General features: G+C 47.3%; 1 protein-coding gene across 7 annotated transcripts in view; it reads right to left on the bottom strand.

The window, feature by feature from the left end:
• The window catches only part of MACROH2A1 (macroH2A.1 histone), a 73,499-nt gene that overhangs the window by 44,843 nt on the left and 10,982 nt on the right, over positions 1 to 17,674 (bottom strand). The window lies entirely within an intron of this gene.

The following is a 17,674-nucleotide window of genomic DNA, read 5'->3' as shown; positions in this document are numbered from 1 at the left end:
ACTTACTGCTAATTCAGCCTGGATTCCAGAATGCCAGGCTGGATCCACCTGGGAGTGACAAAGAGGCAGACGGAGGGGCCAGGGGAATATGTGTGGTGACGGTGGAGGAGTGTTTTGGCTCCTTGGAAAGAGCTGGGCAGGGGTGTCATTCCTCTGTCTTCTTCACCAAGGAGCCAGAGAATCCAGGACTCCTTCCTGCAAAACCCCAGCTCACCTTTGATCTTCGCAGGCCAAGATAACTAGCCCTCCAGCCACTACCCAGAGAGGGGGCCCTCAGCCCTGTGGGGAGGGAGGAAGTGGTGTCAAGCGGGGATAACAAAGAGGGGCATACATTCACACTCCAGCTAGTTGAGCAAGAGCTTTATCTTCTGTTTACTCCTGCATGTTTTCCAGACGGATAGTTACCATAGCAACTCCTCTGTCAAGGAACACACAAGACAGAGCACCTCAGAGACACACCTTTTGAGAAGTGTGTTCCATGCCCCGCCCCTCCCCTGCACTGCAGCAGACGAGGGCTGGGGCAGTTTACAGCAGCCAAGAAAGATGGAGGATGCTCTGACTGCTAACAAAAGCAGGAACCCAGAGCACGAACTGCCCCCGTGCCAAGTGTTCAGTAATACCCACCCTTTCATCCTCAGTCCAGTTTTAGAGACGGCAATCGTAAAATGCTTTCCTGGCGAAGAGAGGGCTGCCCGCTGCAGGGGGAGAGGAGAGGTGCAAAATGCCAGCAACTCGACAAGATGGAAGCGTTCCCATCTGCTCTCCAGGGCACGTTGGAGAGAGGGAGCAATTACTGCAGAACTAGGGCAGGGCACACGCCGCGGAAGGAGATTTCCTGAGTAAGTTTTCTTCCTAGTAAGTGATCCTCGGCTTTGCAAATGATAGCAAGGGCAAAGTCACGGAGTCGTAGGCTCAGGGCTGTCCATCGGTTCCTGCCACTGCACCCCACGCCCCCACCAGCAAGGGGGGCTCCCTCCTGGGTTAGGCCAGAGCCAGCCTCGGCTCTGCCTCAACTTGAATGGAACCCATACCTTCCTACAAGGGAGGGTTTCCTGCACTAGATTCATCTTGTATTTTGGAAGGTTTTGTGTATCTCTAAATTTTTTTTGCCTCTGGCTGGTTTAAGAGAAAGGGGAGTCTGAGAAAGAGAACCAGGATAGCACCAGATCTACAGACACAAATCCTTTTCTCCACGGTTTCCAGAACTCAACGCTTAGATCCTCCCTTGGAGGGAGTTTTCAGGAGCCACAGCCCTGGGGGCTGTAACCCAAACAAATGGAATCCATAAGAAACCACGGAGGAAACTGGGGAATAGTGGTTAGGAGAAGAAACAGACCCCCTCCCGGGTTCTCCTCCCCTTCAAGCCAAGTCTTCCTGACCAGTCACAGGCTAGTTCTGTTACCAATGACCAGCACTGGACTGGTTTGGGGCCCAAAGCACTTGGGGTCATTGCCAGAGAGAAGGTTCCCTAACTATAAACTTGGCAAAGCGGACAAGATGAATGATGAGCAACATTGGGCAGCTCATGAACTTTTTCCTTTTTTTCTAAGATCTTTTTGTTTGTTTGTTTTAAGATCTAATTTGCAAAACACCCAAGCGTCTCTGGCAAGTAGTGAGCCGCTGGCTCCATCATCTGTCTGTAGTGGCCTGGACCAGCTATGTGACCTTATTCTCTCCTCAGAGCAGCAAGAGCTGCAGAGGCACCCCTGGGCCCAACGTTTCCCAGCCTCATTGAAGGTGATTGTTTTAAGGCCACTTGACAAAATTCCCACAGCCTTGAATAACGACATTATTTGGCAGCCTTTTCAGCTATACACCAGCTGTCTGAATGTGAATACCTTTGACAGGTCTACTTTCCAAGTTCACCCAGAGACCAAAGGCTTAGAGTCTTTTTTTTCCCCCCAAATGTCTTGAACTGAACCATATCTGTTGTATTGAAGCATTCTGTCTATCTTCCTTTAGGGAGATGAAGTCATGGTTTGCAGAATTAGCCTCCTAACAGCTAACAGGTGATGTGTGGAGGCTGCGCCAAACTCTAAACACAACCTTGCAAAGGAAAAAGTCCGGGGCTTCTCTAGAGCTGTTTGAAGCATCTCCTCGAACAAAAGAAATATTGAAAATAACAACCAGAAATCAAAGAAAAGCAAACGTTCACGTAATCCCAAGGAGAAAACATATTTGCTACAAAGCCAACAACATGACAAGGAATCTGTTTATTGTATTTCTTTCAATTCATCAGGCTTCCATGAGCAGTTCATTGAGTTCAGAACTGTTTTACACCATTCCGGAAGGCCTTAACCCAATCAACCCCAATCGGAGAGTGATTGCTAAGAGTTTCCTGCATCCTGACTGCACCACAGTTTCCTCCAATTCCCTCAGCGGCCCAGAATCCATCGGCCCACATCCCACCTCTTCAGGAGATGAGTGGCAGGGTCTGCAGCCTGCTGAGCCATCATCCTGGAGCTCCGGGCCTCCCTCGTGGGCCACAGCAAAGCTCTTCAGCCTGCCTGTCCCAGGGTCTCAAAGGAGCCAGGGACACCACAGAGAAATAAACCTACAGCAGTAATTGAAGGTAGTATTTTCTGTGTAGAATACAAGGCATTTTGTAAGAATGAGCCATTCTGTTGCTTTTCTGCAGATGTTCCAAGTCTGACACAAACTCGACCATTGCTGCTAAGCCCACATTACAGACCCCTCCTAAGGGCCCATGAGCCAGGGGTCCAGGAGGTGGCATGTGGTCCAAGTCTCCCAATAAGATAGAAACAAGGCTTAATTTGCAAGTTTCTAAAGTAAGCTAATTGTTTTGCATATTTCAAAATAAAAAATAAGTAATTTTGCATTATACACATTAGCAAAAAGGAGATGATATGATTCTTGGCAAACATCATCTTCATCTAATCAGCCAACACAGCCCAGTGTGTGAAGGCCGTCCCTTTCAGGAAAGCCTTCGGCTTCCTTCCCCAAGTCTCCAGCACCTCTGTGAAAGCTCACCTCCTCGGTCTGTCTTCAGTGGAGGGCAGCAGCCACGAACGGCCCTGACAGTAGAGCTGGGGGTCTGTTGTCAGACAGCCTGGGTGAGAACCCCAGCTCCTGCACGTAGCAGGTCAACACAGACCTGAGCCTCGGTTTCCCATTCTACAAAGGGGGATGATAATCAAGGTCATCTCTACATTTGTGAGGATTAATGAGTTACCAAGTTACATGCTTAGAACACTTGGTAAACGTAAGCTACTATTATCGAGGCTACAACTACACATGTTATCTTTTAAAAAGTATGGCAGGCTTGTTTTCTAGGGGAAGAAAACGATAGTTTCTTTTCCTCAGTTTCCTCCATCGAAATAACTGGCTGGCTGGATAGCTGGATGTGCGTGAGCGCCAAGAGGAGGAGAAAAGCAATATAGAAAACCTGGTGTTTCCTCCCCCGATAGTTTACTCTTTGCTGTTACACTTAACAGTTTACATATGTTTGAAAAATGCACTTGAACCTGATTAACCTCGGTGCTGCCAGACTTGCCTTGAGAGAACGCAGCACCCAGGGCGGCCCCACAGGCGGTCTCTACCTTGGGAAGGGGTCTGGGGCTTTTTCTGACCTCAGCAGAGTTTGCCCCGGCAGAGGCAGGACCAAAGCCATCTGCTGAGGCTGCACAAGTTGAGGCCCCAGGAAGGAAGGCAGAAGCACGAGGTGCCTGGGGAAGGCCCAGAGAAACCTGCTCTGACCCAGGGCCCAGCTGACAGCTAAGCAGGGCCCTCTGCCCCCATCCCCCCAGTCACTCTCTTCCAAGGACTCAATTAATTTACAAGGAAATGGTTAATATGTATTTTGTTTTGATATGGAAAACCACAGCCGTTTGTTCTTAATTCATCTCGGGAAGGGGTGAACAACCAGAGACGTCCACTGAAATGAAAGTATTTGAAGAGAGTAAAGAGGAAACTAATTTAAAGAGCCTGGCATGGTGCCATTTCCCAGATGGACTCCTCAAGGGGAGAACGAGGAGCGGAGCAGTGTGCCTGGTGGGCTGCCATTGTGTGGGGAGCGGATGCCACGCCTGTCACCCGCACTGACACACGTATTCACAGAGATGTGGCATGGCTCTGCCTCCTGGGAGTGGAATCAGGGACTGGATCAGAGGGAGACATTTTGCTCTACCCTCTTTTGTGCTGTCTGAATTTATCTTGTGCACAATTTATCTTTTCAAAATGTAAAAAAATGAAAATCCAGCATAAAAGAGGCAACTATGCTCTATGCCACCCCACTGGCCATCGCAAGAACGTGTCACAAGCACCCTCCTGCCCTGACATCTGTTCCAGCCTGCTGATCCTGCTTCTCGCACAAAAGTTCTGAGCATATGAAGACTTTTCAGGTCCTTTTCGTGACTGAGGGTTTTTAGAGCAAGGAGTGTGTCACAGCGCAGGCCCCCAAGAGACACTGCCAAGCCTGGGGTCACCTTTCGCAGCCTGGCCCTGGCTTTGTCTGCCCAAGGGGGTTCCTGATGCTGAGGGCCACCTGTCTAAGGATTTGCCTAAGTTCTGTCACCCAGGATTCTACCTCCCCTTCACTAAGGGGACAATGAGGGGACATCAAGCAAAAAGCATCAGGCCCTCCAGTCCACCCTCAGTGCCGCTGAGTGATACAACCTCCCCACACCCAACCAGGCATGGCCGTCCCTCTCTGAGGACTCTGGCTGCTCACGGCAGCCCTCAAGCCACCTCTGGCCATCTGAGAGCTTCTCCCCCAGGACCTCATTTGTCCTGCTGCTGCTAGAACCAGCACCCCCAACACTGACCCGACTGCCCCTTCCCTATAGCCCAGCACACATCACTCCAACAGGCATCACTCCCCTCATGCTCACACCCATCTCCTTTCTGCAAGCCCTCGACTTTCCTCCTCTGTCTCAGTGACTACTTGTCCTTCGAGGCCCATCCTTGCAGGAGCCGTGTCCTCTTTGGCCAAGCCAGGACAGGACTGTCTCCAGCCTTTGCAGACCCACACCATGTGCCCTTTGGCAATCACCTGTGACTGCTCAGGGCCTGACCCTCTCAGGAGTCCAAGTCTGCCTCCTCAGCCAGGCTGCAGCTCCATCAAGGACAGGAGCCAGCCTTGGAGGACTTAGCATATATCATCCTCCTGAGATGTCTTCCACCACAGACAAAGGAGATGCAAAGTGGACTGAGTGATCCTAAGTCCCAGTTCTCTCTTTTAACTGTTAAGCTTTCAGCTCCAGGTGACAGCCTGCAGAAAATGCTCTGCTAGAGATGTTTACTGTGCTGAGTGACCTTGGAGAAGTTTAAACTCTCTGAGCCTCAATTCCTCCTAAGCAAAAGAGGTAGTCTGAGGATTCAGTGAGTTACCAAACGTAAAGTTCTCAGCCAGTGCCTGGCCCATAGTAAGAGCTCAATATATGGCCAATGTTTTATTACTGAAACTGCTCCACCCAGCACTCACAGCACTGCCCACCATACCCCCAAACTAACATTACAACAAACCACAGTCTGAATCTGGAATAGAGACTGCCCGGGCCTGGGGTGGAGGTGGGAGGGAAAAAAAGCAATGCTGCTCAAATTAAGTACGCTCATTTTCTGAATGGACAACTGATGTTGACTCTCAGCAGTCAATATCCAGATTTACAGAGGCAACAGATAAATGTTAACCAAAGATGACCTCAGTCACCAATGACCACAAGCAGCATCAATCAGGATATCGACAGCAAGGGAAGCCGATAGATGAGCCTTTTCCAGAGGCCCTGGATTTCTGCATGGTCTCCAAAGTTCTGCAGGCAAGAAAAGTGAGCTCTGGCAAGAATGAGCCTCCTTCTATAAGCAGAATATTTATAAATGTCTCCTATACAGGCCATTCTACAAATGTCTCCTATAGCCCTATGGGGGTGACATCAATCCCGCAAGATTGATGCTCAGCAGCAGGCGCCATTGAGACCTCTGAAGTACCAGGGAACACACATTTTCTAGCCATTAGATGGAAGGCACTTGCCTAAAAAGGAAGAAGGCAGGGTGGGAAATGAAGAAAGAGAGGGAGGGAGGGAAGGTGGGAGCCAGGGTGAGAGCTGCCGGCTGGCTGAGCAGCTGGCACATCCAGGAGAGTTTGTGTCATCTTCTTGGCAACCAGAACTGGAGGGGGTGGCAGGAAGAGGCAGACAGGGAGATGGAGGGAGGCTGACCATGGTTAATACCCTTTGGGCTTGTCTTCTTGCTAGAACTTATTTATAGCTCTGAGGAGCGGCATTTTGTTTTCATGATATTTTACTCTGGGTTGACTAGACATAGAGGCCCTCAGGCAGGGAAAGAGAGCAAGAGGACTATAAATATGTTTTATTAGTTGCTGATATTTTAACAGGAAGATATTGGGAGAGAAGACAGTTGTAGAATTCTTACCCACTTCCTTCTCCTCACAGTAAGTAAGCAATTCTTTGAAGCCATTCCTGATGGTCCTCCACAGGAGGACTGTGGGGTACATCTAGCACCCCTCCTGGGATGCCGTTATTTTAGTCAATCGGCAGCTCCTGGCTTCCTCTGCTTTTCCAGGCATAGCTGAGACATCCTCAGTGGCTTTTGTGGCAGAAGTGAGAGATCAGCCCTGAAACACTGCCTACACCTCCTGTTTGCCACTAGCAGTTGCCCTGCCTCTTGCCTCTCCTCAGGTAGTCTGGCCCACTATGCCTTGATGTTAATCCTAATTATGCTTCATTAAAAATCCAGGGTTCTAGTTCAGCTCTCATCCTCATCGATTTCCTGGTAGCGTCTGACATTACCAAGATTCCCTCCTCCTGAAACTCATCATTCCTCCAACGAGTCTTCTTATCCTTCAATAAAAAATTATTTACTGAGCAGATGCAGAATGTCAGCCCTTGTGCTGGGACCTCAGTACATAATGACGAGGCAGGGGTGGCAAATATGCAGTCCCAGCCCTGGGGGGACTAATATGGCCTCTGATAGGCCTGGCCATCCGAGACACTCCATACAAATCTGCTGAAATCAGCAATGATTCTTTCAATCCCCAGCACCCAGCTCGGCACCTGGCGTCTGGTCAGAGATTGGTAACTCATTCACAAATAGGTCATTACAGACGAATTGCTAAACAAGTGAACCAAGCACGGCAGCATTCAGGCAGTGATGAAGGATGGAAGGGCAGGGACATTCTCCAAGGCACTGGCCTGGTTTCATGTATTAGAACAAACACTCAGGATCCATGGCAGGCAGTGCGAACTACAAAGCTGTCACCTCAGGGTAGGGCAGGCCCATGATGGCCCAGGGTCCAGGCAGACCTCCCCTCACAGTCTCGTCAGGACTCAAAGTTGGCTGAGGGGACCGGGCATGATGGGGGGAGTGCAGGGGCCAATCAAGGATGCTCAGAGTCTCCCAACCAAGACTTTAGCTCAAACAGAAATGTCAGTTTCTGCATATCACATGTGCCCATTATCCTGATTTTACTATTTTTTGCCATTTCATTCTCTGGATTTATTTTGAAATAAAAAGGGAGAAGAAGAATATCTTTAAAAAGATATGTAACATATATAAGAAACTAATAATATTGACTGTCTCCTAGGAGGAAAACCAGGTGTGCAAAAGAGCAGGGAGGGAATGCATGTCTCACTGTATGTCCTTCGGGAACATGTGAATTTTACCACAGAAAATAATTACTTTCCACAAAAGTAGCAAGACAAAGACCTACCAGATATGAGAAACATATTATAAAGTACATCACTAGACAGACAGACCAATGAAACAGAAAAGAAAGTCCAGAAATAACCCTAATTATATCTAGAAATTTCATGTATAGTAAAGGTAGGATCTCCAATCACCACGGAAAAGATAGAATATTCAATTAATTGTGCTGAGGTAACTGGGTAACTGTCTGGAACAAAATTAAGTTGATCCCTATCTCACACTATATATTAGGATAAATTCCAAATGGATCAAAATAAAAATGTAAAAAAATTAAACCATAAAAATACTAAGAAAAGCACGAGTGAATTCCTTTGTAACTCATAAAGACTTCAGCTATTAGGATTATTCAGATAAACTTGGTAATCATTTCACAACCTAAATGTATACCAAATCATCACATTGTACACTTTAAATATATACAATTATTTTTGTCAATTATTCTTTAGTAAAGGGAAAAAAGAATTACCGAGATAAACTTATAATAACTATGTGTAATATATTTAAAGAAAACTTTGAAAATGGAGAAAACAAGAGTATAAAGAACAACCAGACATATTCAAAAAAGAACCAAAGAGAATTTCTAGAAATAAAAAGTATCAAATCTGAAATTAAAAATTCAGTGACTGAATTAAATAGCAGGTAAGATACAGCTGAAGAGAGAATTAGTAAACTGGGAGATAGTTCTAGACAATAGATCAGAAGTAATTATCCAGAAATTAGTCGAGAGAGATAGAAATGGAAAATATGAATGAGATGAACAGATATAGAAGACAGAGTGAAACACTGACATATGTTTAATTTGTGTCCTGTAACGAGAAAGAGACTAGAATAGAGACAGTGAGGAAATAACAGCTAAAAACCTTATGGATGAGATAAAGACACGTTCAGAAACAGAGCCTGGGAAAGTTTACCACCAAAAGACCTCACTATATGAAATTCTAAAGGATATACTTCAATCAGAAGTAAAGTGATCCCAGAAGGAAGGTATGACATGAAAGAGCCACACTTATTTTTGCTCACACCTTTTTCCTTGCCTGAATCCAGAAACAGGTTTTGTACTGCTGTGTGCTTTTCCAGTGGCCCAAGACAAAACAGAACCCTTGATATGGATCTTGTCCATGTATTTTAGATCCCAATGGCAGAAATGAATGTTGCATGTTACCCTTCAAAGGGAAATCACCAAACCACAGTGAGACTCCTTGACCATTGAGGATTCCTAGGCAACACAGTTTACCTTCAAGAAAGCAGAGAAGTTTTCAACAAATGGCGCTGGAAGAATTGGACATTCACACGGAGAAATGTGAACCTAGACACAGACCTTACAGCCTTCACAAAAATTAACTCAAAATGGACCACAGACCTAAATGTAAAACGCAAAACTATAAAACTCCTAGAAGATAACATAGGAGAAAATCTAGATGACCTTGGGGTTTATGATGACTTTTTAAATACAGCACCAAAGGCATAATACATGAAAGAATTGATAAGTTGGACTTCATTAAAATTAAAAACTGCTCTGTGAAAGACACTGTTAAGAGACTATGAAGACAAGTCACAGACTGGGAGAAAACACTTGCAAAAGAAAGCAATGATGCCTTTCATTTCTCTGTTTCTAAGTGATGTAGTCCAACCCCCGGCCCTGGGAGACAGGGATATTTGGCCGTCATTTCATGAAGTGGGCCCAGGTCACATTTACACTTTCGGGACAACCTCATGGAGTCTCTAGAAGGACTAGATGAAGAATAGATTAAAAACTCAGTGTTTGAGCTCAACAGCAGATTCATGTGCCCCTGGGAGAAGAGCGTCCTCAAGCTGTGCTGCCACCTCCGCATCTTGGGTGGGGTAGGGAAGAACTGGGGAAGTCCACCCATTGGTGGTTTCCACGTTCTAGCCTCAAGCCCTGAGGTCTGACCCACCTGGGCTGCTAACTGGCCGGCCATCTGACGCCACATCTTCAGGGAAATGTCAAAGGCCCCTAGTGCTAAACTGGTGCTTTTTCAAGTACTCCTTGAATGCTCATCCACCATGGAATCATCTGTCTCCCCTGGGAGAGTGAAGGAGGGCAGAGGATGTAGCATATGTGGGGAGCACTTCTCTAATTACTCCAATATTTGCTTTGTGAGATTATGTATAGTGATGATTTTCTGTGATTGGCTACCAAGGAAGACCCTTAATAGCAGATATTAATCAAAGCAAATAATTAGACTAAAATATAGCTCTCTCTTATGCATGTACACATACACACAAAAGGCATTCAGTACCAGCTGCTATCTCTGGGCAGTAGGATTATGAGTGAGTTTTATCTTCTTAAATTTTCAAATACAAATTACTCACACAACCAGAAAATGGAATATGCATTTAAAACACGTCTGGACACACTCAATATGCAGCACACTAGAGCTTCAACTTCAGTGTTCCCAACTTTTTCCTAGTTGTAACCCTCTGGGTCATTAAAATCCTTAGCCCTTCCTTTCTTGTGTGGTTTTGGCTTTTTTTAAAAGGAAAATAAAGCTGGTGAAGGTCTTCACAGACCAATGAGCATGGTGGGGTGCCGAGAGCCCCAAGGCAGCATGAATGCCCAAGAAGGTGCTAGCAAGAGTTAGCTGGGTCCTGGCCTGAAGTGTTAGTCAGTCTAAAGTAGGGGTGGTCACGTAAACAAGCAAGAGACGTAGGAATTCAGAGGGCCTCGGAGAATCAAGGAGCCAGGCTGACTGTCCTCTTCTTTCTGCCCTATTTTTAGCTGTGTGAGCTCAGGACACACTTGGGTGTCCCGGATAGGAAAGTGATAAAGAGGCCAGGTAAGTGACAAAGCCAACTGTAGGCTCTGCCTACCCTAGTCTTCCAATCTGGTCAAATCCTTTCTTTCCCAGGCCAGAAACGCCAAGTGTGATGGACGTTTGCTGAAATGAGTATCGGTGTAACAGAATGTGCTGCTGACAGGAGAGGGCTCTCCCTACTGCACTTACAGGAGATGGGGGTGGGGATGGAGTGCAGCCCAATGTCTAACACCACAGGGATATGCAACATCTGACCCGAGCTACAGATCAGAAATCAAACAAGCTGAAACTTGGGATGAGGACAATCACTTTATTAGGCAAAACCAGGCAGCAAAATGTATTTTTAACAACTATCCCTTTTCCTTGAGGTTTTATTACAGGATACAGTCAGACACAAGGCCTGGGCCTCATCAAGGCTGTAAAGTGGCCATAAGGTCACCCAGGGGACCCTGCTTATTCCCCAGTCAGAAGCTGGCCCTGTAACTTCACCACGGTTAGCGAAGTGCTGCAGGCAGCTTCAGACTGAAGCGCTTGCTAGGAGAGGACGCCAGGTCTATTAGCAGAGAGTGGCGGTCTGTCACTGCCAAGAGATAGGAGAGGGAAGACCAAGGTCCGAAACATGGCGGATGGGGAGGGGCAGGGCTTGGGAAAATGGAGAAGGATTGGAGACTAAGAATATGCAAATCCATATTTGCATATGATGTCTTCATCATTTTTAGATTAGATCCAAAGAAGACAGAAAAAAATTCTAACCACAGCCTTATCCTGTGAGAGGTGGAAATGCAATACTGTGACACTAGGTTGTTAAAGAGACCCGAGCTTAGGTACCCAAATCCCACAGTGGTCTCCTTGGGAGGGTCTATACTTATTACAAGGTGTCAACATTCAGTCTTGAGAGCTGGCAGCCAGGGCTTTCCATCCTCCTTACTGTCCAGGAATCCTCTGAGCGTGGATTTGATTTTTACAAACAGGTTTAAGTCTTAGGAGGTTAGCTGGTACAATAAGGTGTGTGATCTGGCTATGTCACAGGCTTTCTGAACCAAAAAAAAAGAAAACGATGTCGTCACATGCCTTTTCGGGTTTGATGAACAGAAACCAGGCCTGTGCCGTCAGGGGTTGGGTAAAATGGCGCCAAAGGCACTTCCTGTCAGAGTAAGTTCCTTGGGCAGGGACTTCTGTCTTGTATCTCAGTGTCTAGCACAGGCCTGGAGAGTAGAGGGCCTCCCGCGAGCCAGTGCCTGAGCAACTGAGCTTGGCAGAGTAAGTGCACGGCTTCCCAGACTCCCACGGCACTTAGCAAATACTGAAGCACCTCCCAAGTTTTGGGCCCCGTATGGGGAGGAAGACCTAGGCCTCCCGATTAGTCAAGCTTTGTGCCTCAACGCCACAATCAGCCAACCGAAGTTCATTCTTTATGGTGGCTTTTGATTTTGTTTCTTCACTTACCACTCCTCATAGTGCCATTTCTTACAGGCTTAACCCACAACAGTGTCCCCAACACTGTATTCTGCAAGGTGTTTCTAGGGGTCCCTTGAAAGGCTTTTGTGATAAAAGTTTGGGAACCACTACATAGTACAGTTCCTTCCCTTGGGGATCCACAGTGACATCAGTATGTTAAAGGCTCTGAAAAGTCCTCCAGTAAAGAAAGCTGTTTCTCAGTGGTTCCCAAACTAGAACAAGTTCCTTTACTGAGGAACTCATCAAAGTTATTCATATATCCATCTCAAAAAAGGGAATGTGAATCTAGTCATTTCCTAATGTCAGCCATAGAGCCCTATTTTTGGGGTGGATTACCTCTTAAATTTTGCCAAACACCTCGGTTCTGCTGACCACGTTTGAGCAATGCTGACCCAGAGTGCCCTGGATCCACGGCTTAGGACCATCAAATCACAAGTGTGCTTGCTCTTTGCTCTTCCACACACTTCTCATTCTCCCCGCACTGCGGGACTCAGATCCTTCTAACTTACCCCTTAGATCTGCCCTATTCCCTTACTGGTCTGTGGGCTTATGTGTCCCCAGCATCAATGGAAATTCCACTGGGGTAAAAGCCCTGTCACGTGTTCCTCAGTTCACATCTCCTACCCCTTCCAGCCCTGCATAGTGCTGTGTAGGCACAGGGGAGAGACTCCACAGAGGCCTTCTGAGGTGAACTAAAGTCAAGTTCCCTTTCAATATAATTTAAGAAAAAAGAACCACAGTGCTATGGGGGCAAAGATGATGCTTCAAAGGAACAGCCCCAGTTTCCCATAATGATACTTACTTTTATCTATCTCTTATTGAGAGTTTTGTGTGAAAGCTGGTGACTTTCGTGAGATGCAGCACCAATCCTCAAGCACCCCAAGAGGCAGGGCTGCTATAATCCCCTAGGCTGGAAGGTCAAAGGCAAAGTAGAGAATGGAGAAAGGCCCAGACAGTCCTGGGGCACGGAGAAGACACACAGACAACATCACATTCCTCAGGAAGAGCTCTGAGAAGAGTGGGGCAGGGCTGTGGAGCCAGGCGCACAGAGATTTGGGGAAGGAGCTGTCTGGTCGCCAGACTCAAGCTTATTCCAGATGTTTCCTTTTCCTTTTAAGTTCAGCAGATGATTAGGCTCTGCACCCAAGAGGAGAAACAGATGCCAGCTTCACATTTCAGAGCAAGACGCAAGGTCACTACCTCCTCCCCACATCCACCCTAAGGAGGACTACTTGCATGGTCCCTCACCCATGAAAGCATGCTCTTCACAGGGGAATGCGTAACTGGGCTCTGATGGGCCCTGGCCTGCAGGGCTGCTGCCTGTTCAGACACTCTTATGCTGGCCTGGCCTCGGCTGGGCCCTCACACAGACCCAGGGCTGGGCATGCTCAGCTCGTGGCTAACTGGAGAATCCTTCAAGGTTTCAATGAGTTGAAGGTCACTTCAGGACAGAAGTGGCCTTCAACACCACACAGAAGAGTTTGGTAACAGAGCATCCTAGTATTGAGGGTGATACAGGCTTAAGGAGGAGGAGTCAAGCAGCAGTTTGAAACAAACCAGAGGGAGTAGGCCTGAAGCTGTCAAGACATTCTGCAGGTGCCTGGTGAGGCCCAGTGGGTTTTAACCAATTGGAAGGACAACACACATAAGTGGACAGTGACAGCTCCCATCACCATCCCTAAGGGAAGTGGGCAACCCCTCCTCTCCTCAGCAGCCAGAGCAGGATGAGTGGGGACTCTGTCCTCTCTTTGCCTTACCCCTAATGTTAACAGCATTTGGGCACTTACACTGCGCAGGCATGGAAAAGCACTTCACACGCATCCTCTCATTTCAGCCTTGTAATAACCCTATGAGACAGCTATTATTATCGCCATTTTACAGATAATCAAGCTGCAGCTGGGAGATGTAAGTGACTTGCCTAAGGCCACAATTAAGAAATGGCAGCTCTGACACCAAGGTCCACACTCTTAACCACCCAGCTCTACTACCCCTACCTGATTTCCACTGAATATCACGGCATCCCAAGTAGTCCCCAGGGCTGGCCACTAAGGAGATATCAGCTCCCTGCTCCAGAGCCACCCAGTCCCAGGTGGGCCCACAGCTCAGGAGTCCCATTAGCAACCCCTGAGCATCCAGACACCTCCTCCTCTCTCCACTGGGGCCTTCTGAAGGCAGGAGGTCTGGCCCAGCCATCTGAAAAGGACATCATGTGGCACACCCCCATCACCAAGCCCGCAATTGTGTATGCCACCTGTAAGAGGCTGGGCCTCACAGAGAGGAAAACAATCCTCCCACAGGGCCCTTCAAGTGACAACTAGACGAGCAGGGCAGCTCTGGTTAACTGGTTAACAAGTATCCTCTAGAAAATGTTTTCTGATACCTTGCAGTACATGTGGTCCTGCATCACCCACTGCCTTTTTCTTGCCTGTATCTGACTTTGGACATAAAGCTCTTTGGGGTGGGCATAGGTCTTGTTCTGGCTTGTATCCCAGTGCCAGGGACACTGTAGCTCTCAGTGAGGACCTGCTGAATGGGTGATCTCATTCTCAGAAGACTTGGGTTAGAGCATGATGTCTGGGCCACATCTTTGACTAGGCCCTAAGATGCTTGAGGGCTGGTACCTGGGCTTCTCCCTCTTTCCATATCTTCCCCAAGCTCTGGGAAGAGGGTGGCACCCAGTAGGTGCATCGAGCACAAGTGAGTGGATGACAGAGCCCCTCTTCCAGCTCTCACAGGGCTGATTGCCCTGCTCTCCTTCTCCAGGTCTCAGCTGATGTCACCCCTCAAAGAAGTCTTCCCAAGCCAGTTCATCTCCAGGCCCCTGGTGGCCCAGGCCACCTTTGGTCTGTCTATGTCCTCCACAGCACTTATCATAGCCAGTAACCATGGCTGGTTCTTTCTCTAATACTAGACCGTGAGCTCCACGGAGCAGAGACCATTTCTGCCCTAATCATTCCTATGCTCTCACACAGAGCCTAGCATGGTGCCTTGCACACAGCAGGTGCTCAACAAGTTTGTGGAATGAACGGGAAAGGGTCTTCAGTGAAACAAAAGCAAGAGCAGAGCAGAAAGAGAGCTTGTTCACCTTTTCTTCTAGCTCAGGGACTAAAACCAAAGTTCTGAGTGGGCAGATGCCTAGGTCTTCAAACATCCACATGCTCCCACATCCCAGCCCAAGGGGCTTGGGGCAGGTCCCCCTCCGAGGGCAGTCGGTGTGGATATGTGGCACTGCTCTGAGGAGTGGAACAGAACAGTGTTTTCACTGGACATGCTTCAGAGCTCAGCTCCTATCCCAGCAGGCAACAGGACACAAATGACCACAGCAGTGACTGAGTATAGCACCAATGGCTCAGAAGGTCGCCCGAGGTGCCCATCATGCAGGCCAGGCACCATGCTGGGGGCAGGCACTGGGCAATGGTCATGCCGAAGACTCAGCGCTGCATGTGGCCAGAGGAAATGGCTCAGTTTCAGCTAACTATAGCTCTGCTGGAAGGACTTGTTAAAACTTAAAAATAGATATTATTCTTTAATATACAGGGGTCAATGTGGCCAACGCCAGAGTAAGGACTTGCCTTGAGCTACTTTTCCAGCTCTAGTGATGGGCTGCCCTGATCATTCCCACACCCTTTGTGACCACTGCCACACACACCATGACACCCGGGGACAGGCATGATGGGTGTGGGTGCAAAGAGAGTCAAGGTCTCTGGCTCCCATGAGAACAGGCCGCTGACCTCGACCTCATGAGCACTGTGCTCAGTTTCAGAGCCAGCCAGGCACAGACAAGAAAAACATATAGATGTTCCACGTGGCACAGAGAGCAGCTGCCTCAGACACGATAGAGCAATGGTACTCCTACCCCATACCCTGTAAACTGAAAAGAGGAAGCTTGATGGAAGAAGTGATATTGATAGTGTACTTGACCTAATGACTGTCTGTGGACACCCCAATGACAGGGGCATCATGGCATCTGGGAACCAAGAAACATGGACTGCCTGAGTTTGCACATCATGTCAGCTTTCCCATTATGCTCAAAGAAAGCCCCTTTGGCTCTCACAGCAGCCTGGAGTTGGTGGAGCAGGAACTGTTGTCTCCATTTTAGTTGTAAGTAAATTAGGATCCAGGGAGGTTAAATGACTCACTCTAGATCACACAGCATGTAAACTGCCAGGCCAGACCTAGAAAATGTCCTCTGATTCCTATCTAGTGACTTCTTCCCTGGTTTCCCTGGCTGACTGCCAATGCTATACATGGCTTTGCTGGGTGTGTCACATAAATTCTGAGCCTCAGTTTCCTCATCTATGAAGTGAGAAGAATCATGCCTAGCTCACGCTACCAGGCGTGCCATCTATAAGAGTCTCTAACAAGCAGAGGGTCAAAAGCCCCAGTATATGGACAAAAGTCTTGCAATTCTAACATATCAATTACTTTTTGTGCCTAGATGTTTTTGACAGAACACAAAAACTTTATACCCCTCCTGACTGTGTTCTTTATGGGGAACCCTTGGTCCTGCCTTACTGAGAGACTTGGGAGAACAAGAAGTGACCCAGCTCTTCTGCTGCCTGATTCTATCACTGTGAAGAGGTACCCTGTCTTGCAGAGTCTCCCCTTTCTGGCTCTAGGAGAGGTGGCTGCATGAATCAAGGGTACCCATCCTGCCACCTACCCTGCTCGTATATGGAGCAGCAAGTGGTAAAAGCATTACAACGGGACAGCAGGATGTAGGTCCCTTCTCAAGTCCCTACTGGTTATATGTGACCCCAGGCAAATCCTTTTATGCTTTGAGGCTGGTTTTCTCATCACTAAAAATGGGGGTGGCATCCCCACCCAGCTGGCCTCCCACAATTGCTGTGGAGCCACCAATAAGATCAATCAGATTATATCTGTACAAAGGACCAAGGACCTCCCAGAGAGATGCCTGATTGCAAGCCTGGAGCAGGGAAAATTCAGGGTGAGATTAGACTATCTCACTACGTCAGAAAGCAAGGAAATGCACAGAAATTGATGGAGACATGGCAAAAGGTCATAAGGACCAGCTTAAAGGTCAAACTTGAGAGAATTTAAGCATTATAATGAGTAATGCCATGATAATGCATAACCCACTAAATTAAGAAATCTGTGAACCAACATTGATAGTACCAAAAATAAAAAGGGAAAATCAGAAGGAAAGCTCTTCTTTACAGAAGAATGCCAACTAACAAATGTAGAAGAATGACAGAAATGGAAAAATCACTATTTTATAACCACTGTAGTAATAACAAAGTCAGGTAAGATCGAGGGATGCTAAAGCCACTGGGTGAAAGATTGTGACTTGGGATGTGCAGAAATCTGCAGACACAACCTTAATCCAGTGATCAAACTATCACCAAAGACAGGACAAACACACATCAGGTGCCCCCGGACATGATGCATCACGTATTCAATTCTCCTACAAAAAACGTGTAACCTGAATCCAAGCACAAGACCAAACTAGACTGAAGGACATTCTGCAAAACAACTGGCCTGGACTCTTCAAAAATGTGCACGTCATGAAAAATTAAAAAAAGAAAAAACAAAGCCAGGGGAATTGTTTTAGATTAAATAAGGCTAAAGAACCCTGACAGCCAAATGCAATGTATGCTTCTGAAATGGATCCTGGATCAAGAAAGAAAACCAAACAAAATTATAAAGGACATTATTGGGACAATGGAGGAAATTTCAAAATGGACTGTATAATATGTAATAGACAAAAATAAATGTACACATGCACGTGCACACAGACA

Source organism: Equus caballus, chromosome 14, assembly GCF_041296265.1.
Source record: "Equus caballus isolate H_3958 breed thoroughbred chromosome 14, TB-T2T, whole genome shotgun sequence".
NCBI lineage: Eukaryota > Metazoa > Chordata > Mammalia > Perissodactyla > Equidae > Equus > Equus caballus.
This window is presented reverse-complemented; position numbering and strand designations above follow the sequence as displayed.